Below are 27,617 nucleotides of genomic sequence, written 5' to 3'. Positions count from 1 at the left end.
TATTATAATCAAGCACAGTATACAAACAATGATATAACTCAATTAAATGAAAGTAGAATAGCAAAACAGCATTATAAAAGAATAAAGCATAACACTTTGTCGAGAAAAACATTTCAATCAACCATATCTAGTGTGTGTTATAATCAAACTAATATTATCAAAATAACATTAACCTAAGTACCTTAATAAGCAATATAGAACTTATTAGATGAAGTTTGACAAATAGACCTTTATGTACATCAAGTATTAATAATAATAATAATAATAATAATAATAATAAGGTATTTACATGTGTGAGTAGGATAGAATCTGACTGAATGTTATGAGTGTATGGAATAGGCAAAGAAGGACAGGAAACAAACTTGAGGGAGATTAAGCATCTTTATTGAAATAGCAGGGTGTATGGGGTTCTGCAGCAGCAGGGGAAATGAAGGAGTAGTTGAATCTAGGCCCAGGTGAAGACACAGAAGCATGGACAGGGGACATAAAAGCGTAGCTTGGTCCAGGGATGGGTGAAGACACAGGAGCACGCTGGTTTGGCGGAACGGGAGAAGCAGGGAAAGAACCAGTGGTAGACCAGTGTGAAGGATAGGGAGAAAACTGTGGTGTCGTGTCAGGAAAACAGGAGCAGTCGTGACGACGGCTGAGATCAGGGAAGTCTGTGTACTCCCATCAAGCATTGTAAGACCCGCGAAATGCGAGGAGGCACGAAGGCATTAGCTGGGATATTTGGGCTGAGAGCTGTTCTAAAAAATGAGTAAACTCAGCAGCAAGAGAGGAGAGCTGAAATTGGCGGTACTGTCTGCGAAGAGCACCCAGGGCCGATGGTCTGGGAGGCAGGCGTGGTGGAGCTGGGGAATGAGACCGAGCTGATCGGCGTGGTGGAGCTGGGGAATGAGACCAACAGAGATAAGATGTTAAAAAGGGAATATCATAGTGACGGTTGAGCACAAGTAAAGGATAACACTCAAGAAAATCATATACACTGAGTAACAATCAGTTCAGAATGCACAAGGTAAAATATAACTTAGGCGCTTACAGCCATTAATTAATCAAGCATAGTACGTAAACAAACTATAAACAATGTTATAACTCAATCAAATGTAAGTAGAATAGCAGAACAGCATTATAAAAGAATAAAACATAACACTTACCCATTGCAAATGCAGGAGGACAAAATAGGCCGTAAAAAGGTTGTTCACACTTGAAAGACTGAAGAATGTATGGTTAAAACCAGAGAAAAGTAAAAGCCTTTTATACTCACTCATATTTTTTTTTAATATAAAATTATGGGCCGGAAAATAAGGGAACTGAAAAACACAGGAACTCCAAATATGGTATTGTTGAAAGAATGAACGCCAAGGCCAAAGATAAGGGAATTGACAAGGAAGGCAAAATTCAGAGACATAAGGGAATTATGGACAAAGAAGGTAAGACCGAGACATAAGGGAATTCTTCAAGGTCAAGGAAGTAGAAAAAAATAGTAAGACACGGTGGCCACAAGGTATAAATACGAGCGTGAAACAACAGTCAGTGTACTTCTTCACTTTGGCATGCTTTATCATTTGTTGATGTGCTGTTCATTTTGATGTGAAGTACCCAGCTTTTATTGAGCTCATTGAAACCTGCATGGAATAAAGAAGTTTTGCTTTTATTCATCCAGGACTGAGGATTCTTCATTGGCGGTTTGTGTCTATTATATTTGTGTTTTCTAGAATTGGCTGAGCATTATTGGGAATCCTCTGAGCAAAGGAATCCACCCTCGATGTGTCGCCTCAGAGACGGGCTCTGAGTTCCGACATATTTATTGGCGCCCAACGTGGGGCCCTGAAGGTCAGCACAAAGGTCGAAAACCTGAACAGGGGACCGAGCATCCTGTGGGCTGCAGCCGTTGGAAACAAAATTCAGAGAAAAAGGTAAGCAGACACCTGTTATACTCAAAGTCTGTGATTAGTAACTGTATGCCTATGAGGTTGTCGGCCCCGGGGAGGGTATAGACTGCTGGCCTAGGGCCAAAGAACTATCGGGTGGAAAATTAGTGTTGGATGAGTATAAGCAAAAGTAAAGACATAAGTTGTGAGGTGGAGAGTCACTGCGTATAGAGACGCAGGGTGGGACCCACGTGAATAAAGTTGTGAGGTGGAGAGTCACTGCGTATAGAGACGCAGGGTGGGACCCACGTGAAACTACGGCTAATTGTTTGTACCTTAGTCTGTCGGACTTTCCATATGGTCTAATTAGGTTGCAGACTAAGCAGACCGAGAACGTGTAAACCCAAAAGTGAGATCTTGGTGATTCGGGTGCAAGTCCCGATGTGAGAAGGTAACACTTCTCATATAGTCTAAAACAGGAAAGATACCATAGGTCTTTACTAGGGGATCCAGGCTCGTAACCTGGGGTGGAAAGGGTACATTTAAAAGGTCGTGAGTTGTCAGGCTCGGAGAGTCACCGTTACAGTACGGGTGGGACCCGAGGATATTGAGATGAAGTGATGGCCATGTGTACATGTACGGTAAAAAGAGAAACGTTGTAACTGCAGTTGTGTAAGTGTTGTTGTCATATTGTTCGTGAAAAGCGTGTTTCTGTAAAACCGGATTTATAGTTGTGTTTTCCGTATGTTGATGTTTTGTCTATGAAATTATATGTATGCCTGTGTTTGTTTTGTTGCTTGCTGTTTGCTTACGCTGCTTGGGATGATGCTGAGATTGTGAGTATACTCATATTCTTGGACGAGAGACAGAGCAGGAGAAAGAGGGGGCGCGGGCACGCGCATACAGACACGGAGCGCACGAGGGGGGGTGCGCATGCGCATAGGCGCACGGAGTATAACACACACACACACACACACATAGTGTTCGCTCGCTGACACACATACACATACATGCATATACTCGGACATACACAGTGAGAATAAACGAATAAATAAGATAGAGGAAAATATAACAAGATAAATGTGGATTTGATGGACATAGAGATAGAGACGAACGGACTTAGAACTCATTTCTGGGACGAAAGAACATATAAAGATAGAAACGGTATAGAGAGGAGGCAGACAGAAAAGCAGATACAAGACAAATTGTGGGCTATTACACGATTACATGGCATAGAGGTGTTGCACCAGATATTCCCAGAGGAAAACTGGTATGAAAAATAAAAAGCATCTGAAACCTCAATTGTTAAGCCCAGTACTGCGCACCCTAGTGGAAGCCCCTACACCTAGTAAAGCCGTGATACACCTGTTTGATTTCATAGCAGACCCACACAATGAAGACGAGGAACCATTGATAGAATTAAATGCAGAAGTACCTGAACAATCTAATTATTGCTCGGGACTGACAGCAACTGTTGTAGTGGAACCTAAAGAGGTGGTGTGGGAAAGAGGGCAGCTACCTCGATTCTAATTGATAAAATCAACTCATTAAGTGGACAAAGCCGAAAAAATCCAACACGACCTTGTAAGACAGTGAGACGGATAAACGTCCATTTAAAGTGGTCTGCTCAAAACAGAAACCCAGGCCACCGTAGAGAGGCACACAGGGCAAGACAAGGGTGTATCATGAGTACGGAAGAATCCCCAATCACACCTGTGGATGTGATAATTATAAGGCATAAAGGGGCTGAAAAGGAGATTAAAAATACATGAAAAATGGAAAGATCTGACAGCTGGGATTTGCAATGGCCTGAAGAGGAACATTTAATAAAGAAAAGTGTGATGTAATGAAAACCAGAATTAGAAATTGGGAGAAATAAAAAAGAAAAGAAAAGAAAAGACAAAACGGAAATTAGACATCATTGAATGGTTTGAGCACGAGGGGGAGATGTTAAAAGTGCATAAAGAAAAAACAGAAAAGGTAACAGGAAGTAAGGAGGGAAAAGGGTCAGAAAAGGTTTCAGCCCCACCATTAGAGGAGTATGAGGAACAGAAGAAACCACCACCATATGCTGAAATAAAGAAGCCAAAGGTGATTAGCTTCTACCCAGTACTAGGAAAAGGAGAGTATCACGACATACAACTAGACATAACAGGAGGACGCATCGAAGGAAGGATGGAATTACCAGTTGCAGATAACAAAATAAACAAAGGAAGAGCAAGACAAACAAACAGAGTGTTATTTCAGAATCTTGAAGGAGAAGAGGGAGATGATGAAGAAAGCGGCAGTGAAGGGAAATATGATTATGAACATGATTATGATTTAGATATCCCACCTGAAGACTGGGAGAGAGCGAGAGGAACTAGAGCCACCTGAGCATGACCAGAATCAAAGACATCGCCAGAAAAAGCAAAAACAAAGGCAAGAAAGGTGTGAAAGCACCCCTAAGGTACAAAAAAGATTAAGCAAAGCCACATCTCTTCCAGATGTTAGAAATAAGAATGAAAGGAAGGAAGATTCAAACTCAGAGGAAGTTAAGGATGAAGAAGATTTTGTCGTCCTGAACCCAGTAAGAGGGAAAAGGTGCATGTCCATGGAATTTTGGAGATGACACCAAAATGCCACTGAAAAGTGATCCACTGCAAACAGAGGTGAAAGCTCTGAAAGAAGAAATGACACTTCAAGAAGAAGAGAATACAATAAACAGGCAAGAACTGGCAGAAACCCAAAAGAGGATGGAGAAAATGGAGGAAATTCTAAAAGACACTCAAGAGAAATGGACCAGACAAAGAGATCATAACGAAAGTAACAGGTGAAAATCGTCAATTACAGGTGAAGCTATATCAACATGAACATGCCCAACTTGATGCAGAGATACAGAGGGCAGAACAGAAAAGCGCAGAAAGAGTGGAGCAGTGCCGACAGTATATTGATAAACTAGAATCTCAACTATACAGGAATCAACCAAAAACCAATGTAAAGGCTGGAAGAAAAGAAAAGCAGAAAAAAGCAAGAGAAGCCATAATAGACTATCCACATGAACGAAGGATGACAAGGTCACAAGTACAGAGAAGTGATCACGATGATGAAGAAGAAGACATAGAAGAAGGAGAATGGACAAGTCCCAATTACCAAAAATCTTTACAGATGCCAGTCATTATAAAAGGCGCAGAATCAGTATACACACCATGGTCATTTATGGATCTTACGGGACTAATAAGCCGACTGCCTAACATATGTGAAGGAGCACAAAGATGGATAACACGCTTTGAAGAACAAACCATGGGCCAGATGCTGGCTATGGGAGATATCAAGGCGATCCTGACACAGTCATTGGGAAAAGCTAAAATGATAGAAATATTAGATCAGGCACATCTAGGAGACGTGGGAAAGGATCAGAAGTATGATCGCTGGACGTTTGGAGTAAAAGAAACGACGTGTGGAATGCACTTCGATCCGCATACCCCACTCAATCTGATCTAACCAAGGTGGAAAACCTGAAAATGGACGAAAAAGAAGGAGCTGCGGCCTTCATTCTTAAATTACAGAAAGCATGGGCTGAAGAGATGGGGTCAGCATGGGATGAGACGACGGCTAACATCACATTGTTCAAAATAATGCTGAAGAGAGCGCTTCCAAGTGAAGTACAAGAACAGCTTGAATCAGTTGTGGGACTTAATGCACTGCCCTGGGCAGCTTTCCAGGCAAATGTCACACATGCTGTGGAAATGCACAGGAAAAAGAAAGAAGCAAGTAAACAAGCAGCAGAAGATTTAATAACATTACTGCACAAAGCACAGCTCGGAGAGATAGCACGGAGCAAACAAGAAAGTCAAGAAAAACGCAAAGAAGAGAGAAGTTCAGCTAAACAAGCAGCAGTCATGATGATACCAACAAATGCACAGCAGGATCCAGCTAGTCAAACCATACCAGATCAAGGAAATCAGCAACTAATGCCTGTGGGACAACCAATAATGACCTATCCACCGTATCAACAATATCCACCACAAAGCAGAGGGTGGGGGCAAGGAAGGGGCAGAGGAAGAGGAGGAATGTTTCAACCAAGAAATTATCAACCACCGAGAGGAGGAAGATGCTGGAACTGTCAGGATCCCAATCACATGATGAGAAACTGCCCCTATCCAATAAGACAACAGCAAGGAAACCAGCAACAAAATCAAAGCTGGCAAGACCCGGAAATTGGGCGGGACCATGGATGGGCCAGAATCAGCAGAATCAACAAACTCAGGCAAGCTTTGGAGGTGGCCTCCGGGACCACCTCAAGGTAACATGTGAAGATGCCCAGAGAAGCCAGAGGGGGAGCTGGTACAGTGCCCCACCTCACTGTACCCTGCACAAGAACCAACCATAATGGTGGATGTGAGTAATCAGCTCCAGACATCATTCTTGATTGACACAGGAGCAACATTTACAAGCATTGGAAAAGAAGGCTCTAAGCTCCCCTCTCACGCAAAGCAGTAAAGACAGTAGGCTTCTCGGTAAAACTCAAACTTTGCATTTCACAGAGCCACAAGACATAACAGTAGAAGGAATCACAATACAAGCACCATTGTTGTATTCCCCCGATACCCCAGCAAATCTACTAGGCAGAGATGTACTGTGTAAGCTAGAGCAAAAATCTTCTGTGGGCCTACAGGAGTGTGGGTCGAACTGCCGAAATCCTAGCTCAACAGTGTGTGATGGTAGAAAGAAAAATAGAACAACAGACACTGGATAAAGTCTATTGGCTGGAACTCGACGTGACATCTTCAGAAATTCACAAGCTGTATGACCACTTGAAAACATGGTTTACAAACATGCGTCCAGACTGTAAGGAAACCAGGAAACCATGGCACTGCACAATAAGGTATGATGAGGGGGGACAAGATGAAGAATATGAGACTTTGTGGGGAGAACATGTAGAAGGAAACCAGTACAGCCTCAAAGTAGAAAACGTGATCATTGGTCCCCAGGGGATAGCTGCAACAGTACAACTACCAGACCACATTGCACAGTGGTATTCAGTTGAGAACTCTGTTCCACATGTCTCCCTGATGATCGGGCAAAATTATAAATCAAAAGACTTAGGGCCAATGGTCAGAGAAGCAAGTCAGATAACTGAATGGATACCAGTGGAAAAAGACATGAGCATGACATCAGACAGGAAATATCTCAGAATAAAATTAACAGCTGAAGACAGTGCGGTAGCTCACACTATTTTGATCAACAGACAGATGCAAGTGAGAACACAAGTAGGGCAGGTAGGACAATGGCAACAGAAGGAAGAACAGGCTGAACTAGAAGAAGAACAGGTACTGAAACAGATTCCGGAAAAACTATGGACTAAACATCAGACAGATGTAGGGTTAGTTAAGTCATCAGGGTTGGCGAAAATTCAATTAAAACCCAATGTGCAATTACCATACCAGAAACAATACCAACTGTCGCAACAGGCGATAGAGGGGATAAGACCCACCATTGAAGGACTAGTTGAAGCAGGAGTGTTAATCCCAACAGACAGCCCTTGCAACACCCCATCTTTCCGGTCAGAAAACCAAATTCAGACAAGTGGAGATTGGTCCATGATTTAAGACCAATAAATCGTGTGGTGGTAGCAGAAAATCCTGTAGTACCTGATCCACACACACTGTTAACAAACATCCCTGAAGGGACTAAATGGTACACTGTAATTGACTTATGCTCAGCATTCTTTAGTGTGCCTCTGCATCCTGAGTCTCGGTTTCTGTTTGCATTTACATACGGGGGAAAACAATACACCTACACACGTCTGCCACAAGGGTATTGTGAAAGCCCGTCAATTTTAACCAGGTGTTAGCACGAGATCTGGCAGACCTAGACATTCAAAGCAGTTTGCTTCAATATGTGGACGACCTACTGATTTGTAGTCAAACCAAAGAACAGTGCATGAAGGACTCGTTAAAGGTCCTGGAAACCCTAGCTCATAATGGACACAAGGTCAGTAAGGAAAAATTGCAATTCTGCCGACAAAAGGTAGAATATTTGGGTAGAGTGCTCGAAGGCACTACACGAAAGATCTCGCCTCTCATGTAGAGGCAATTCAGAAGACACCACAACCTCAAACAGTGCAACATATGTTGTCATTCCTGGGTTTAGCAGGTTTTAGCAGACCATGGATTTGTGATTTTGCATTAAAAACACAACCTCTCAGAGACATGATGAAAGCAGCTGATCAGACAAAATCTAGCGCACGCCTAGTCTGGACAGAAGAAGGAAAAAAGGCTTTTGAAACTATCAAAAGTGATCTAAAATCTGCTCCTGCACTAGCCTGTCCAGACTACACAAAACCATTTCACCTCTATGTGTCAGAAAGACGAGGTTTTGCATCAGCCATTTTAGCACAACAGCAACAGAGCATGGGAAAGAAGCCAATTGCATACTATAGTACGGCTCTTGACAATGTGGAAAAAGGCATGCCACCTTGTTACAGAGGATTGGCAGCAGCAGCATTCGCCTATCAAAAAGCATCAACAATCACGATGGGTCATCCAGTGACCCTGTACACTTCTCATGCATTACATGCTCTGCTGACAAGTCAAAAGTTTGTGATCACGAATGCACGAAGGACAGGGTATGATGTCATCCTGTCTGCACCAGAACTAACAATTGAGAGGTGCCACACAATCAATCCAGCTGATCGAGTGGTCTTATCAGATGAGGGAATTCCCCATGAGTGCACTACAGAAGCAGAGAAATTTCTGAAGGCTAGAGATGACCTAGAGAACCAACCATTGCAAAATGCCCAAATTGTTTTGTTTGTGGACGGCTCTTGCTATCGTGCGAATGATGGCAATAAAGCAGGATATGCTGTAGTCATGCACAATGAGGAAGACGACTTGTTTCAAGTACTAACTAGCGTAAGCGTACCACAACCTTGTTCTGCCCAATTAGCAGAAATAAAAGCGTTAACAGCAGCATGTAGGTTGGGAGCAGGAGGAAGGTGCACTATTTACACTGATTCAGCATATGCACATGGGGTATGTCACACATTTGGACCCATCTGGGAACAAAGGGGTTTCCAGAGAGCTGATGGATCGTCCATTTTGCATGGTCCTGCAATTTCTGATTTGCTCAAAGCAATGATGCTTCCAAAGGCATTAGCCATTGTGAAGTGTAAAGCTCACAAATCTGATGGGGATATGGTCAGTAGAGGTAATGCGGCAGCAGATGAGGCAGCTAAAGATGCAGCATTAGGAAAAGACTGTGTGAAAGTGATGATGGTACAGGATGAAGAACATGAGGAAGTGCGAGGGCAGGTAACAGAGGAAGATCTTGGGGAATACCAGGATGTAGCAAGTGGAGAGGAGAAAGAGAGATGGAGGAAACGAGGTGCAGTACAAGACCCCAACACAGGGTTATGGAGAAGTATTGATGGAGTGTGGGTAGCACCATTAGCTCTTTTACCAAAGCTCATTGCTGAAGCACATGGGGTAGATCACTGTAATCGTAGAGACCATAGACACAATCCGAAGGAATTGGTGGTCGCCATATCTGGCCAGTATGGTGGACAAATTCCTGAGGTCCTGTGAACTATGTGCAGCACGAAATGTCAGAAAACATTTCACAGCACCAATCAGTCACATTCCTGAACCAAGGGGACCATTTCGACATTTAATGATGGATTTTGTGGACATGGCAGATAGAAAGGAAGGGAAAAGATACATCTTGGTAGTAATAGATCGTTTTAGCAGATGGGTTGAGGCGATAGCTACTGCCAAGAATGACGCAAAGACTGTAGCTAAGTTTTGACCAGGAAGTGATTCCAAGGTTTGGGATACCTGACAAGCTGAGCTCTGACAATGGACCACATTTTGTAAATAATGTGATCAAGGCAATTTCAGAAGCGTTGTGCATAAAGCAAAGGATGGGGTGTGTTTACCATCCACAGTCACAGGAATGGTTGAAAGAGCAAATGGAGTGTTGAAGGAGAAAATAGCAAAAATTTGTGCTAGCACAGATCTGAATTGGGTACAAGCTCTTCCACTGGCATTGATGAAAATGCGCTCTCAAACAAATCGCAACACACATCTAACACCGCATGAACTGCTGACTGGACGACCCATGCCAGTTGCTTTCACACAAGGACCTTACACAAGCTCCTCACTTGAACAACTTGAAGCAGACATGTCTAGTTATTGCAAACATCTGACGCAAATACACAGAACTTTGTATTCACAGGTTCGTGAGGCCACACACGGAGCACAGGTTGACGAGCCACTACAGCAGGTGCAACCAGGTGACTACGTGTACATCAAAGTGTTCAAAAGGAAACACTGGAGTGAGCCACGTCGTGAAGGACCATTCAAGGTGGTACTAGCAACTCCTACCGCAGTCAAGGTTGAAGGTAAGGAATACTGGTATCATCTTAACCATTGTTGCAGAGCTGCGGTGAAAGGACCAGAGTGGAGGAAATCTCGTGCTGAATTGGCACGCTGCGCCCACTCTGACGACTCAGAAGACGACGACGACGGCACAGGCCCAGCACAGGACAGAGGACCAGCATACAGGACACGTGCAAAACCACACAACCACGGCCAGTTGAGGAGAACCAAGGCCAGGCTGTTCGTATCAGGTTGATTCACGACCACCACATGACACATTAGAAGAGACTGTGCAGAGACTACTAGGCAACGAAGAAGACACTGTCACTCCACCTGCACAGTTTGACACTCTTAATCTACAAGATCTAGTAGACTTAGATATCGATCTACCTGTGGAACCATGATGAAAAATTCCCTAAAGTCCAAACAGACTCCCACCAAAAGATACTGGGCAGTACTCGCTATGGCTCTAGTAGTATGGTTCATTTGCACCTACATTGTCATTAACTGTTATTCACATCATCCAGCAAAAGTATCAGTCCTTGTGCCTGACATTTCCCTTAGTAACTGCTCTCAGCCCGCAGCATGCCCAGTAAATCGTAACATGTCCACACACAGATATAAGAGATCTCTACCACCAGGAACCCTAACTCGCCACGCTAAAACCGGTCTCACTGCAGCACAGGCTGCTAAAATTTCTGTATATTCGGCAAGAAACGTGCTTGCAGCACAGCTTCGATGTGCATTGGGCGTTTTAAATAACACCAAGGTCCTATCATTTTTTCCTGTAACTGCAAAACATATATTTATAACATATACCATATCCCTAGTTCATCCTCGCAACTCTACAGAGATACAAGACACTCCTGAATACGAGATGAGACTCGAGGCTCGTATAACTGACACAGAAAATGGAACAGACATTGTAGTAGTCACAGGAGTACCCCACAAAGTTATACCTCCCGTAGTTGTGTTGATATTGCGCTATTGTGGTATTATGGTTTTCCCCAAGTGGGGATCCCACATGGCAGGTTTGAAAGAACTTCGGTGGAATCTCTAGTCTATGGGGATGTTTTGTATAGATTCCTTATATATGTTCCTAACTGGCAAGAAAGGATGAACTTACCTAGAATACAACTTAGTTTTAGATATAAGAACCCCAACTATCCCTTAAATCCAAAAGCCCCGTCCTGTCTCAGATGTGCGGAAAAAATCAATGTAACATCAGTAAAGCTATATCCAGAAACTACAAACATTCAACCAAACCTTAACTTGTACAGACAATGGTTGGTAAATTCAGGGCGTGCAGCAGTGCCCCACTCTACATGCATTGTATGCGACAGAAGGTCTCGCCGCCCACCTCGTGTTATGCCAACAGTAGGGATAGAGGCATGTGATAAAGCACCCTATAACACCACTCATCTATGTCCAGCTATATGTTTATTGGGTTCAGCTGCTGTTGATTATGGAGCTCACTGGATGCACTCACGTAGTGCTGCATGCGAGTATCAGCCTCTGGCTACTCTTAGTAATGACGATTTGCGGGTAATTGTGCAACCAGGACAAACTTTCCCATTGTGCCTCCATGCAAGAGGAGTAGTTAATGTGGGATCACTGCCCAAGGAGGCATGTGACCAACAAATTGATGCAGCGTTCCACATACTTAACTTGAGACTATCTTGTAATGACTCTACACAGAAATGTGACAATGAAACACGTAGTCATTTTTATGTCCCCAGCTTGAGAAGAGGCACATTGCCCTAGCAGACATATTCTGGTTCTGTGGGGAAAGGAAGTGCTGCAGGTTCTACCTAGCCTGTGGCATGGTCGCTGTGCACGGTAGTCCTAGAGGACGTCTTATTGTTATGGCAGTAAATGAGACCCTTTTACACGACCTGGTTAGATCAAGACGACGTCGAAGCGCTTTTCAGGATGACGTTGACCAAACATCGTTAGCTAGTATCGTGAATAATTACAAGAACAAGCATCTCACGATCACTGATAAATCTAGCTTGCCCTCATGGGGCACAGATCCTGACATCTATATAAGTTGGAAGGGCACACCAGTAGGTGTTCCGGTTGAGTTTGCTGCTCTAGATAAAGGCGCCTCCAAAGCATTGACAATGTTTCTCCCTTGGATCCAAATAGATCGTAATATGGCCTGGATAAATTATATTTGGTACAACCAACAACGTTTTATCAATCACACAATTGAAGCCTTAAAACTAATATCAGAACAACTTCACGCCACTACATTAATGGCTGTACAGAATAGATTTGCTATTGACAAAATGCTTGGCCCAGATCAAGGTGTGTGCCATCTAATTGGGAGGACTGTTGCACGGTTATTCCTCTTCACACTGGCTCTGCAGGTCCGCTACACACTCTACTAGAACGTATGGCGAAAGCTCGTGATGAGATGGTCTCCAATAATGCGAAGGAATCCGCACTTACTAGTTGGCTGAGTTGGTTTTTTTCTTCAAACTGGCTGGCGGGACTAATACGTATTGGAACTACACTTGCCATTATTCTTGCAGCCGTGGCATTTTTTGTTTGCTGCGGCATACCTTGTCTCCGTGCTCTTATCAGCAAGACTGTGCACTCACTGTTCGGACAATATGTACAGCTCCCAATGACGGCTGTTATGGAGCAGGAATCTACTACAGAACATATCTATGCAGCTATGGACCATAACGTCTATGAAGACATGAAAGCAGATTTTTGGGTTCAAACAAAGGACAAGAATAATGTACACCAAACATATCCTTTTAATATTTATTAGATATATCTGTCTAGCCATCTATCTATCTGTCTAATTAATCTAGATACTAATAACATACCCGTGGAGGTTTACTTCTATATTTCCCACTTTCATGACACTTGCTTTAAGTCGTTACTAATCCACATTATGTTGTATAAACCATGTTGTTGTTGTGAGTTCTTCATGTTGTGTGCAGGAACATGGCCGCCAGAGAACCCAGGTGGCTACAGCCGAATCTGCGACTGTTTCCTGGGGTGTGTGCATACACAGAAACATGTTATGAGGGATATCGCTTCGCCTTCAACACTTTCAGGGGTCCTTGTGAGGCGTGTGCAGCCTAACCTATGACAATCAGACACATTGTTTGTGGTGCCAAACGGTGACGACTGTCCTTTGGGTGAACGATGCCATGGTGGACCCCATGAGTGGTTCGGTTTTCCTCCACAGAGGATGAGTTTGCCTGGGAAACAGATGAGGACCAGCGTAGACCAGTGACCGCCATTTTGCGCCATGCTAACATGTTTTCCCCAGAGGGGATGTGGCTAGACTCCATTCAGAACTCTGTCTATGATCTTCCTGGTGGACTCCAGATGGTCACCCGAGTCTTCACAATACGTCGCGCAATCTCCCTGGCTGAGTCATTTGGGGTTCTTTCCTTCTCGACAAGAGCCCGAAACACCCATAGTTTTCTGCTTACGACCTTCGTCATGCAACGCACCACTGTAACATACTACACCATTACCTTAGGAGGCTATGTTCTATGGACAACGGAATCAGCAAAACACTGGGGTTGGCACTGTCGCCCATCCTGTGTCACAGATATCACAAGCGTGCCAGAGACTCAGAGGTAGTTTCAGTGCATGGTAGACGGTCCCGTCTAAAATGGTACAATGCTGTGTGGTTCGCATTACGGACTGGTCGCCATATATCTGCTCCCTTACCTCATTGGATTAAGCGGTTATAGCCTGTATCATAGCTTTACCACGTTTATGAGGACTACATTGTTTGATTTCATTTTTCTTTTGTTCATGTATTTTCTATTTTAACTGCATGTACACCCACGACTAAGGATGACCTTGGTGGTGATTCCACTGTCGCGCCACTGGCGGGCAGGGTGGGAATTTTCCTGGTATGATTGTCTACAGGGTTTTTCGCCCACCCTAGTTCATCGATGTTGTGGTTTTGGCGCACCCATTGGTGTGAGGGTGGGAGTAATGTCGAGTAATGTCGATCTGGGAGTAAAGTAATGTCGAGTAATGTCGATCTGTTTCTTAGTTTTTTTTTTGTTTTTTTTTTTGATCTGTTTCTGAGCTTTTGCTTTTATTTCGTTTATAGCTTTTGCTTTTATTTCGTTTATTTCGTTTCCTTTTTGCTTTTCTCATTGTTTCCTGTTGCTTTGTTTATTATTCCTTTCATTGTTATTATTCAAGCCTTAATGGACCTTTTCCTTGGACCAACATATTCACGTGGATAGCAACACTCGAGTGCCTGGTAAAGTGCTAGTAACCTCTTCCAGGGCTCCAACAAGACCCCCTGCGATCGCAAAGTATCTGGGTCAGAAGAAAACTACAACATGCCAAAGAAGTCAAAGATTTTTTTTACTGCTGTATTACATGAATATGTATGATTAAGAAACGGTTATAAGTGATTATAAGTGGAATGTGAGACTATAAAGTCTCAGAGGGGGGAGTAATGTCGAGAAAAATATTTCAATCAACCATATCTAGTGTGTGTTATAATCAAACTAATATTATCAAAATAACATTAACCTAAGTAACTTAATAAGCAATATAGAACTTATTAGATGAAGTTTGACAAATAGACCTTTATGTACATCAAGTATTAATAATAATAATAAGGTATTTACATGTGTGAGTAGGCTAGAAACTGACTGAATGTTATGAGTGTATGGAATAGGCAAAAAAGGACAAGAAACAAACTTGAGGGAGATTAAGCATCTTTATTGAAATAGCAGGGTGTATGGGGTTCTGCAGCAGCAGGGGAAATGAAGGAGTAGTTGAATCTAGGCCCAGGTGAAGACACAGAAGCATGGACAGGGGACATAAAAGCGTAGCTTGGTCCAGGGATGGGTGAAGACACAGGAGCACGCTGGTTTGGCGGAACGGGAGAAGCAGGGAAAGAACCAGTGGTAGACCAGTGTGAAGGATAGGGAGAAAACTGTGGTGTCGTGTCAGGAAAACAGGAGCAGTCGTGACGACGGCTGAGATCAGGGAAGTCTGTGTACTCCCATCAAGCATTGTAAGACCCCGCGAAATGCGAGGAGGCACGAAGGCATTAGCTGGGATATTTGGGCTAGAGAGCTGTTCTAAAAAATGAGTAAACTCAGCAGCAAGAGAGGAGAGCTGAAATTGGCGGTACTGTCTGCGAAGAGCACCCAGGGCCGATGGTCTGGGAGGCAGGCGTGGTGGAGCTGGGGAATGAGACCGAGCTGATCGGCGTGGTGGAGCTGGGGAATGAGACCAACAGAGATAAGATGTTAAAAAGGGAATATCATAGTGACGGTTGAGCACAAGTAAAGGATAACACTCAAGAAAATCATATACACTGAGTAACAATCAGTTCAGAATGCACAAGGTAAAATATAACTTAGGCGCTTACAGCCATTAATTAATCAAGCATAGTACGTAAACAAACTATAAACAATGTTATAACTCAATCAAATGTAAGTAGAATAGCAGAACAGCATTATAAAAGAATAAAACATAACACTTACCCATTGCAAATGCAGGAGGACAAAATAGGCCGTAAAAAGGTTGTTCACACTTGAAAGACTGAAGAATGTATGGTTAAAACCAGAGAAAAGTAAAAGCCTTTTATACTCACTCATATTTTTTAATATAAAATTATGGGCCGGAAAATAAGGGAACTGAAAACACAGGAACTCCAAATATGGTATTGTTGAAAGAATGAACGCCAAGGCCAAAGATAAGGGGAATTGACAAGGAAGGCAAAATTCAGAGACATAAGGGGAATTATGGACAAAGAAGGTAAGACCGAGACATAAGGGGAATTCTTCAAGGTCAAGGAAGTAGAAAAAAATAGTAAGACACGGTGGCCACAAGGTATAAATACGAGCGTGAAACAACAGTCAGTGTACTTCTTCACTTTGGCATGCTTTATCATTTGTTGATGTGCTGTTCATTTTGATGTGAAGTACCCAGCTTTTATTGAGCTCTTTGAAACCTGCATGGAATAAAGAAGTTTTGCTTTTATTCATCCAAACAATGATATAACTCAATTAAATGAAAGTAGAATAGCAAAACAGCATTATAAAAGAATAAAGCATAACACTTACCCATTGCAAATGCAGGAGGACAAAATAGGCCGCAAAAAGGTTGTTCACACTTGAGAGACTGAAGAACGTATGGTTGAATCCAGAGAGAAATAAGGGCTTTATACTCACTCATATTTTTTATGTATAAAATTATGGGCGAATATAAGGAAATTGGAAAAACAGGAACTCCAAATATGGTGTTATTTGGAAGAATGAACACCAAGGCCAAAGATAAGGGAATTGACAAGGATAGGCAAGATCCGAGACATAAGGGGACTTGGCAGAAGAAGGCAGACATAAGGGGAATTGACAAGGATAGGCAAAGGGGACAAGGAACAGCAAGAAGGCAGACATAAGAATTTCTCAAGGCCAAAGAATTTGAAAAATAGAAAAGACATGGTGGCTACAGGGAATAAAAACAAGCGAAACGAACAGTCAGTGTACTTCCTCACTATGGCGTGCTCTATCATTTGTTGATGTGCTGTTCATTTTGATGTGAAGTACCCACCTTCTACTGAGCTCTTTGGAACGTGCATGGAAATAAAGAAGTTTTGCTTTTATTCATCCAGGACTGAGGATTCTTCATTGGCGGTTTGTGTCTATTATATTTGTGTTTTCTAGACTTGGCTGAGCATTATTGGGAATCCTCTGAGCAAAGGAATCCACCCTCGATGTGTCGCCTCAGAGACGGGCTCTGAGTTCGACAACTTACCCATTGCAAATGCAGGAGGACAAAATAGGCCGCAAAAGGTTGTTCACACTTGAGAGACTGAAGAACGATGGTTGAATCCAGAGAGAAATAAGGGCTTTATACTCACTCATATTTTTTATGTATAAAATTATGGGCCGAATATAAGGAAATTGGAAAAACAGGAACTCCAAATATGGTGTTATTTGGAAGAATGAACACCAAGGCCAAAGATAAGGGGAATTGACAAGGATAGGCAAGATCCGAGACATAAGGGGACTTGGCAGAAGAAGGCAGACATAAGGGGAATTGACAAGGATAGGCAAAGGGGACAAGGAACGGCAAGAAGGCAGACATAAGGGGAATTTCTCAAGGCCAAAGAATTTGAAAAAATAGAAAAGACATGGTGGCTACAGGGAATAAAAACAAGCGAAACGAACAGTCAGTGTACTTCCTCACTATGGCGTGCTCTATCATTTGTTGATGTGCTGTTCATTTTGATGTGAAGTACCCACCTTCTACTGAGCTCTTTGGAACGTGCATGGAAATAAAGAAGTTTTGCTTTTACTCATCCAGGACTGAGGATCCTTCATTGGCGGTTTGTGTCTATTATATTTGTGTTTTTTCTAGAATTGGCAGGGCATTACTGGGAATCCTCTGAGCAAAGAAATCCACCCTCGATGTGTCGCCTCAGAGACGGGCTCTGAGTTCGACAACTTACCCATTGCAAATGCAGGAGGACAAAATAGGCCGCAAAAGGTTGTTCACACTTGAGAGACTGAAGAACGTATGGTTGAATCCAGAGAGAAATAAGGGCTTTATACTCACTCATATTTTTTATGTATAAAATTATGGGCCGAATATAAGGAAATTGGAAAAACAGGAACTCCAAATATGGTGTTATTTGGAAGAATGAACACCAAGGCCAAAGATAAGGGAATTGACAAGGATAGGCAAGATCCGAGACATAAGGGGACTTGGCAGAAGAAGGCAGACATAAGGGAATTGACAAGGATAGGCAAAGGGGACAAGGAACGGCAAGAAGGCAGACATAAGGGGAATTTCTCAAGGCCAAAGAATTTGAAAAAATAGAAAAGACATGGTGGCTACAGGGAATAAAAACAAGCGCGAAACGAACAGTCAGTGTACTTCCTCACTATGGCGTGCTCTATCATTTGTTGATGTGCTGTTCATTTTGATGTGAAGTACCCACCTTCTACTGAGCTCTTTGGAACGTGCATGGAAATAAAGAAGTTTTGCTTTTACTCATCCAGGACTGAGGATCCTTCATTGGCGGTTTGTGTCTATTATATTTGTGTTTTTTCTAGAATTGGCAGGGCATTACTGGGAATCCTCTGAGCAAAGAAATCCACCCTCGATGTGTCGCCTCAGAGACGGGCTCTGAGTTCCGACAGTAGTCACCTGAAATGGTCTTCCAACAGTCTTGAAGGAGTTCCCCGAGAGATGCTTGGCACTTGTTGGCCCTTTTGCCTTCACTCTGCGGTCCAGCTCACCCCTAAACCATCTCGATTGGGTTCAGGTCCGGTGACTGTGGAGGCCAGGTCATCTGGCGCAGCACCCCATCACTCTCCTTCTTGGTCAAATAGCCCTTGATGCCTTCAGTGTGACTCTACAATTTTCATAGTCATGAAAATAAATAAAACTCCTTGAATGAGAAGGTGTGTCCAAACTTTTGGTCTGTACTGTATATATATATATATATATATATATATATATATATATATATATATATATATATATATATGTACACATTATATATATATATACACATTATATATATATATATATATATATATATATATATATATATATATATATATATATATATATATATACAGTTGTGTTCAAAATTATTCAACCCCAATGCTGTAAATGGTTTTAGAATTTAGTGTACATTTGTAATTGTATTCAGAATGAAATCCTACAAGGACTTCTTAAAGAACCATATGCAACTAAAATGACATCAATTAGTTTTGTAATACAGTAGTAAATGTTTCTTTTGTGAATTCTTCATTGACATAATTATTCAACCCCCAAGTGACATTCAATCTTAGTACTCAGTACAACATCCTTTTACAGTTATAACAGCTTTTAAAAAGTAAAGGTAAAAGCAGAATCTATCTTTATCTTGGCTTTACAGGTTTCATTGTTCTGGTGCTGGGCAGTTTCAGTGTAAATACACCAACCTTGTGTTTGAGATGAAGGAGAAAGCTGAAGTGTTGTACAGTATAGTGTCCTGGGGCAGTGTTCAGTTAGACGGCATGGGACAGATGCAGCCTGCAGGACCCCTGTACAACATCGACTGCTCCGAGGGGTCAATGTGTAAACTGCACCTCCCTCACTGTGAGATCAATTCTGGTAAGGTCATTTAAGATCAAATGAGTTCCCCTTTTGAGTCTTTGCCCCAGACTTCCTCAAAATACATATAATTCACTTATTACATTTTTTAAATGTATTTATTCTATAATTTACATTATGTAAACTTTATTTTATGTAAAGCTGCTGAGACAATGTCTATTGTAAAATGGTGTAGAAATAAACTTGAACTTAATCATAAGTAATTCAGGACTATGTTGTAACATGTTAGCCACTGTTATTGATGTTTGCAGAGCAAAACTGACTGAATGGGTCAAAATAACGCAAAATGAATGCCTAAATAAAATAACGCTAACGTTTAACAAAATAATGCTTAATGTAATTCCTTACACATTTTATATATAGCACTTATTATATTTATAATTCTGCTGCTCTAAATCACATAAAGATAAAGTAGTGCCAGAAGATTTATTTACATGAGGTAAAATAAATGTTAATAACTCAAGCTGTTGGTATTAACTCCTGATGCTGTTTCTTTATATTTCTTATTTGAAATTCATATTCATCTGTAAAATAGCAGTTTCCCTCTGTATGAAACTGCATCAGTAGGTTACTATGGTTACAGTTATTTATAAGCAGCACATACATTTAGAACTGATTACAAAATATCTGTGTTGAACTTCCAGCCAATCACAATCCATTATTCACACTGACTGGGTAAGTGATTATCTGCCGATGCTGGTATTGTTGATCTTTCTCAGCTTTTTCTTGTTCATGTGTTGCAGATAAAATTCAGACTGAACTGGCTGTGGCACATTTCTCTGATGGGAATGTGGAGATCATTCAGCCTCTGAAAGTAACAGAGACACATGTGATCATAGACATAAAAAATCTCTCACTCTACGGACTCCTAATAAAAATATTTTTCGAGGACAAACCGATCAAGGCGCAGGTCCTTCTCTTCTACAAAGATATCCCTGGAAGGACAAAGAAGAGAAAGCTGCACATGCACTTATTGCCCCAAAATGTTCCAGTTATAGAGGTAACCTGCTTTAATTAATCACTCGATGCCTTACCGTGTTTTTTAATACGTGTATTTAAATATTCAAATAATTTTAAAATAACTGGTATTTAGAAATTAATTCGAATATGACTATTCTTAAGGTGCAGAATCAATTTTAGCACAACATGTACATTGAGAGCAGTTCCACTTGTCAGCTGGTCCCTAGAAAACCATACAGGCCACGCTGTGAGCATTATAAATGTCAGCCGCAGGTAAACAATGCCTGCTCCACTCCACACATTTGTAGAGAAATCAGATTGTTTGTTTTTTAGTTTGCATTCTGGAGCAGTCTGTTCACACGTCTTAGACTGAGATATTTGAGCTTGACTCTGCCCCAACTATCACCCCACATTTGAGGTGATACTTTCTGATGAAGCTGAAGAACTCACACTGGGACTTTTGGATGAACATGACGAGGAGGTGTGGGCGTCTCGCCAGGTCTTTCTTACAGGTATCCAAAAGTTCATTTCAGTACATTAATCCAGTATAACACACCAGAAGTCTACTTCCTTCTGGCATGGAGAAATGTACCTTCAGCTGTTTAAATAAACGAGGCCCTCAGGGATGCTGTATACTCCAAAATATTCTTAATTCTTAATGTTGTCTTCTCCTCATAGCTGTGTATTTATACTGAAGTTTACACTTTTTATCTCATCACTTCAGGTTACACGAGCCAAGAAGCCAATTCACCCCAAATGCTGAAAACAGGTAAAATATCCTAAAACTTTAGCACTTTCAGCTGTTCTTCCCAAATCCATATACATATTTATAACAAAACATCAAAATGTTCATCTGTCTTTCAGCTGCTGACTTTGTGGATAAATAAAAACCCAATTTAATACAGAAAGTTTCTTCAGTAATGGAGATTGCAGATGGTCTCCTATCCAAGAAAATGATTAATGGTGAAATATACAGTACAATCAGTGCAGCAGCTACATCACATGAGAAAATGAGAATCTTGTACACCAACTGCCTCACCATCAGAGCTGTGAAAGAAGAATTTTATACAATTCTAAAGAAGAAAATTCCTCACTTAGTAGATGAGCTGGAGAATGGGTCAAGATATGCTTAGAGGAACCTCAAAGAGAAAGTGGTAGCTCAGATGTTAAGGTTCTAGCTCACCCAGTATCACCAAGTTGCCACTTTTGGGGCATTAAACATCTGTGCTCCAGTGGCGCTGTCTCATGGCTTTTCAACATCACTGGGATATGCGAAGGAAGAATTTACATGTGCTGTAATGTACAGGTAACTAATAAAAAATCTCTTCTAAAGAAAAGATTTTAAACAAATGACCTCAGAAATTTATAGTGTATTTATAGTATAGTGTTAATTCATGGCTGTTTTTTAATCTGACTCATACAAGACATCATATTTTTTAAACAAATTTAGAACACTGTGAATTGAACATACATGTACTAAAGATGAATAAATGAATGCTTTAAATGCATTACTCAGTGCTCCAAACATATAAAGTTCATTCATTGCTTCATCCTTTATAAGTGATTTATCTTTATAATGGTCACAGTGAATCCAGAAACTGTTCATGGTCAAATCTGTGAATGTGAACTTTACTGGTCCTGTGAGGTTCATAACATTAATATCTGCATCTGTTTTTCCTCCTGAATGTACAAAGCACATCCAGTGAGTGGAGGATTTACAGACTGAAACATCTGACAGGAAGTTTATACTGTAGTAACTCATATATTCACTCTTTACAACTATGCTGAGCAGAAGGTGGATTACAAAAATCTGGTCTGATCTTCATCACTTCAGATATGATTACTGTGTCCGTGATAGACTTAGACTCCTGTTCTTGGCTGACAGTTGAAGAACCTGATGTGTTTTTTTTTGCTGTAGTTACATGCAAAACGAGCTAGCTATTCTAAGGTAAAATGTTATGAGTTATTCTAGACTTCCTGTCAGCTCCTGTTTCTCCCCACAGAACTGTCGCTCACTCAGTGTTTTTTGTTTTAATGCACCACTCTATGTATCTCTACAGTCTCCAGCAAGAGATCAGCAGTTTCTGAAAAACTCAAGTCCATAGAAGTTGTTGACGTGTGTGTGTGTTTCGTAGAGTATGTTCTTTTCACTACCCCGGTAGGTTTACCTATGTTCTTATCTGTATCACAAATGAAGGCACAGGATGATGCTGGTCCAAAGATGCCACGGCTGGCCACACCGGGCTCTTGATCCGTTCACTTCTGCGGGTTGGCTCGCCACTGACTGCTAGGGTCAGATTCAGATGGTCTATCCCTATTTAAAAAAACAATCTATACATACAGTACAGAATGCATTAATTACAATTGCCTTATTTCTGTTCAAATCTAATCAACTTTTCTCCATTCAAATATTAAATCAAATATAACCAATTGTAAAGATTATAAATACTCTAATCATTGTGCAAATGAATAGGCACACATCACACCACATAACATAAGTCAATTCCAATGAACAACAATCATGTATTTCTATCTTACAGTACAAAATAAATCATAGGATATTAGAAACCTATTCATGAAACCAAATATTAACCTTTATTACTTTTTAAACCTGTTTTTGCATCTTAACATTTTAACCATCAGATTTTACTATATTCATTCTTTTTAACAGCTAAGAAACTTCTCCTCATATACATTTACATACACAAACATGTATATTCACAATTAAATTAAATTGATCACCCTTAAAATCACCCTTATTTTAAATACATGTATATTAACTTTTAAGTCAACATGTAAAAAAACAGTATAAAGACACCTTTAGCAGTGTAAACAATATTAAAGATCTGCTACAGTGATGTCTAGCTTAGCTAAGCTAGTATGACAAACCAAATAGGACTTATAGAATGTTAACAATTAGCATGCAGCTAGCGCGATTAGCGATCTTTTATAAGCATCTTAAACAACAATAAACAGGTGAATTACCTGGGGTGTATGGGCCACCTGCAGGCAGAGTAGAGTGTTGCACTTCAGTATCCATAGGTGGGTTACACTTGTGTTCTCCAATGGATCACAGGGTGTGAGGCAGCGTCATCAGCTGGTCATCATTGCCACTGGAATCCTGGTTCCCTCCTCTGCAAGTTGAACAAGTGTTTTGCTTGCTTAAAACAGGTGCAGTTTAAACTCATGGTTAATCCTTATGTTTTAAATGTTAATCTGTTTAAATCATACATTCAAATTCTGTGGGTTCCTGGATGCCAAATTGCAAATGTGGTAAGTTGGAACTTGACATGCATGTGTTGTGCTCTTCCCAACATTCCCAAAAGCTTGCTCTCTTTTGGGGACTGAATAAGAAAATAGTTTAAGAGATTCTAAGTTTCCACTGTCAAGGAGGTTAGGAGTTTAAGGCGATGAATTAAAGTTTTAGGGGGGAGCCGTCCCTTTAAGATTTAAATGTTGATGCAAATCTTTGCCATACTTAACACACGTTGTGAACTGTGACTTTAAGAATGCAGTGCTGCATCTTACCTTCACAAAGGTATTCATAAAGTGAACCCATCTTCTGAGGGTAGTCCTGGGCATAGGTGTAGAGTGGGCAGAGAGGGGTTAATATTTCAAACTTGAATTCATTCTTTTTGGTCTCTTTGCCAAGAAGCAGAACAGGCTTGTATCCAATGGCATGGAGTTTCTTAAGCTGCAATCACAACATTGTGTATTTGCTGTTTAAGTAACAGAAAAACAACAGCAAAAAAGCGAAACATATTAGTTATTGAGAATGTATTACATTATTGCTGAAGCATCCAGGTCAATGCGATTCAGGATTTTTAACTTCATGGTGTATAACCAAGTATGTGCAAACAGGAAAGGCTTCCCCAGCCCCATCACCAAAAAAGCCCAGCAGCATCTTTACTTCCTGAGAGCACTGAGAAAAGGTCCTCTCCCTCCCCCATCCTGACCACGTACAGAGGGACCATTGAGAGCATCCTGAGCAACTGCATCACTGCCTGGTTTGGGAACTGCACAGTCTCGGAGCACAAGACCCCACTAAGGATAGTGAGGACCGCTGAGTAGATCATCGGAGTCTCTCTCCTTTCTATCATGGACATTTACACCACACGCTGCATCCGCAAAGCAAACAGCATTGTGGACAACCACACACACCCGTCACACACACTTTTCACTCTCCTACCATCAGGGATGGAGGGGGGGTTAGGTCCTCCACCTCACAAGCCTGAGCTCCCTCAACTCCCACAGCCACCACCTAATCTCTTTCTTCTCTGGTCTTTTAAGGTGATTGACTTGAAATCCATTGGGGTTTCCCCACGCAGGTTTGAATCCTGTCCACTACGATTTGCTTCCTGTTTACATTTCCTATTAATTACCCCGATCCAGTTAGTTTACATGATGTTGTGTTAACAGGGCTTCCAGTTTAAGTAGGGGATGATAGAGCATTGTGTAGTAGTCGTGGCCGAGTGGTTAAGGCGATGGACTAGAAATCCATTGGGGTCTCCCCGCGCAGGTTCGAATCCTGCTGACTACGATTTGCTTTCTGTTCACATTTCGTGTTAATTATACAGATATGGTTCTTTTGCGTTTTCTTGTGTTAATAGGGGTTTCAGTTGAAGTAGGGGTGACATCTTACTGTGCAGTAGTCGTGTCCGAGTGATTAAGGCGATGGACTTGAAATCCATTGGGGTCCCCCTGCGCAGGTTCAATTCCTGCTGACTACGATTCACTTTCTGTTTCCTATTAACTCTCTTCTCTAACTTTACCATTCACTTCACTGACCATTACACTCACATCATTGACCATTACACTCCCATCACTGATCTTTACACATCACTGATTATCATGTTATTATGTGATGTATGTATGATAGACACAGTTCTGTGTGATGGAGATTGAATGAAACCCAGTCAAAGATTCAGCACAATAAATAAGATGAATCTGGTACTGAATGATTTCTGGATTGTTTATTTTAACCCTCTACTGCACAGCGTTGCCCTCAGGCAACAAAACCAAATTCTTAAGCCCTTAATCTAGTGGATGTCTCTTTACATTTTTGCAATCAACTAGAACAGGGGTCACCAACCTTTTTGACACCGACTAATGTGAATGGCTACCAGTTTGATACACACTTCTGAAATAACAAATTTGCTTAATTTACCTTTAATTATATGTTATTATTATTAATGAATGATATTTATCTCTGTCAGGGTCAAACTCAATTGCACATGGGGCCAAAACTCAAAGCACACTTTAGGTGGTGGGCCGAACAGGAGTAACATTTATTGAACACACTAAAACAATGTTTTTTTAACATAAATATGAATAAATACAGACAGGAATATTATTCCAGAGTAAATAAATTTAAACTTAAAATAAATAGCTCTCCATAAAAATATCTCCTGTCAAAATTATACAAGTTATAAATATGAACATGCTGCAAAACCCTGAACAAATCAATAAAAATTGTGCTTTTAAGTAAATGTTAAAATCACAACAAATCAAAACAATCAGATTTCTTTGCTCTTATGCCATTTTATAAAAAATTATCTTAAACTTTAAATAACTTAAAATATTTTGCTCTCCGTAAAAATATCTCCAGTCAAACACCAGACGTCTCACAGCTTCATCATTCAGCTCTTCAGAAACTCTCCTCAGTAAATAACCGCTGATGAGACTCTGATTTCTCCTCTGTTTTCACACCAGCTTCACGTTGTGATTTTGCTCTGGTGAAAACGTCTACTGAAATGTCAGATTCTTCTTTAACTCTTCTACTTTCTGTATCTTCTGCTCTGCATTCAGGTTTTTCAGCTTATCCTGATGTTTTGTCTCGTAGTGCGTCTTAGATTCAATTCTTCAATTACAGCCACATTCGCTCCACATATAAGACACACGTGTTTACCGCCAGTGTCAGTAAACATCTACTCAGAATCACATCGGTTTTAAAAGGCTCTGTTTTCAGAATGAACTTTTCTCTTCACCACTGTGAGGCGCTGTTTCACAATAACTGTACAATAGAGTTAAATACATCAACAGAAGCTCGACTTGATTGACGCTGGAATGTTCCCAGGTGGTCTAGCGTTCGGTAAGGGAGCTGAAGCGCTGCATTATGGGATCTGTAGTTTGTGTTATCAGAGCTACATATCGCCCTCCATTCATAATAATAATAATAGATCTATATAAAATCATCTCGTGGGCCGGATATAATTGTACGTCGGGATTTGTCCCGCGGGCCTGAGTTTAACACCCCTGATCTATGTGAAGACACTGATCATCTTAATGATTTCTCACAATAATCATCAACAATGATTTAACAAGGTAGGAAACAGCTATTTTTAGAAAAGGCCCACAGGCGACTCATGTGGTCCATGTTGGTGACCCCTGCTTTATGGTGTTAATAGTCAATAATTAGTTAATGGTTTCAATAGTCATCTTTGTTTTCAATAACCCAAAAGATATTCCCATGATCCTCCAATGCAAATATCATTGGTTCAAACATACTTTAACTGTGACGTTATGTGACGTGTCACTGAAACTTGAATTGTGAATACATAGTGTTGTTTTTACTCTGGACAGGAAACACAGAAGATGATGCGGGTTAACAGAATAATTCACAAGTCACTGTTATATGAACAATAAAACATTTCATTTAAATTACCGGAAAATCTACAAAAATGTCAAATAATAAAATACAATAGATGCAAACACACAAAAGGTACAAATAATATTTCTAAATGATGTATATATTAGTGAAAGAGGCACAGGGTTTATTTGTATTTTTGTTATTAATTTTAAATCTGATTAAACATTTAAGGAGATTATTTTCTTTATGTGGTTTGATCTATAGGTGGTGGTGAGGGTTTCTGTGCATGCGTGTTTGTGTGCATGTGTGTGTGTGTGTGTGTGTGCGTGTCTGTCTGTCTGAGTTTTAGCCTGTGCATCTTCCGGGATCTGAAGTTCCAGGTGCCACACAGTAAACTCCATGCAGTGGGTCCAGTAGAATGGGGAGTAATACAAACAGAGACATTTTTTATGTTTGTTGTTATTGTTTTAAAATCTGATTAAAAAATGTGAGAAATTAGTTTGTGTAATTTCATCTTTAGCCGATGGTGAAGGTTTGGAGGTGGTTGAACCAAACACCTCATATAAAGAATCTAAAAAAACAATAAGAAATACGTCACACATTTTAACAGCAGGAACAAGAAGCACCAAGTGTTCAGAATGCAGCCACATCATTATTCACATATCAGATCACTGTATTTTCATGTGAAACAAACATGTAACATCTGTAACTTAC

At 40.9% G+C, this 27,617-nt stretch overlaps 1 protein-coding gene, 1 long non-coding RNA gene and 1 other non-coding gene across 3 annotated transcripts in view; 2 read left to right on the top strand and 1 right to left on the bottom strand.

Moving 5' to 3' along the window:
- The window catches only part of LOC124377337 (ribonuclease inhibitor-like), a gene marked incomplete at its 3' end in the record, with an annotated part of 167,823 nt that overhangs the window by 88,269 nt on the left and 51,937 nt on the right, over positions 1 to 27,617 (bottom strand). The window lies entirely within an intron of this gene.
- LOC124376872 lies at positions 20,477 to 21,585 on the top strand. The gene is made up of 4 exons (XR_006923938.1): positions 20,477 to 20,587; positions 20,683 to 20,826; positions 21,039 to 21,083; positions 21,179 to 21,585. It is a non-coding gene; the product is annotated as an uncharacterized LOC124376872 (long non-coding RNA).
- On the top strand, positions 24,773 to 24,854 carry trnas-aga. Its single transcript has one exon. It is a non-coding gene; the product is annotated as a tRNA-Ser (tRNA).

The sequence above is a fragment of the Silurus meridionalis genome, chromosome 23 (genome assembly GCF_014805685.1).
Source record: "Silurus meridionalis isolate SWU-2019-XX chromosome 23, ASM1480568v1, whole genome shotgun sequence".
Classification (NCBI taxonomy): domain Eukaryota; kingdom Metazoa; phylum Chordata; class Actinopteri; order Siluriformes; family Siluridae; genus Silurus; species Silurus meridionalis.
This window is presented reverse-complemented; position numbering and strand designations above follow the sequence as displayed.